Source organism: Sinocyclocheilus rhinocerous, unplaced genomic scaffold (genome assembly GCF_001515625.1).
Source record: "Sinocyclocheilus rhinocerous isolate Xijiao unplaced genomic scaffold, SAMN03320098_v1.1 scaffold383, whole genome shotgun sequence".
NCBI lineage: Eukaryota > Metazoa > Chordata > Actinopteri > Cypriniformes > Cyprinidae > Sinocyclocheilus > Sinocyclocheilus rhinocerous.
The window spans coordinates 83,658-84,285 of NW_015643560.1; positions in this window are offsets into that span (position 1 = coordinate 83,658).

Here is a 628-nt window from a genome sequence, read left to right on the forward strand (position 1 = left end):
CGACAAGCCATCGCCGCAAGGAGCGACAGAGCTGAGGATCGCTGTGGAGCCGGAGCTGCTGATGACATCAGACCAGGTGCGAGAGCCGGCTACCACGCCCGCCACGAGGGAGAAAGCCGTGACCAGTGAGATCGCAGAGAGGAGCTACGCCCACTGCACGAGGGCTGAGGGTGAGCTAATTTTGGATCTGGGACTGTGCAACCCTGGAGGAGAATTGGAGGACTTATATGCCGACCTGCCCCCTCTCCTCCCTCCTTGGTCGGAGCCCTCTGTCACTCCTGTTCCCACGTCCTGCCCAGAGGGGGCTCCAGTTTCCTTGTCCCCCCCAGAGAGGGCTCCTGTTCCAGAGTTTAGCCTCCTCCATCGTCACCGTGGCTGGAGAATCCCTGGCCTCCGCCTCCAGCCTCTGAATCCCGGACTCCGCCTCGGCCCGTCGACCCAGCGGATCCACCATGGCTCCTAGCTCCCTCCTCTCCGCCATGGCCCATCAGTCCTCTGGATCCCCGCCGCCATCTGCTCCGCTTTGACCCTCCGGATCCTACCCGTCGCCCTGGCTCATCAGCTCTCCGTCTCCGCCTCTGGCTCCTCCGCCACCTGCTCTGCCGCCGTTGGTCGGCCCCCTGGAGTC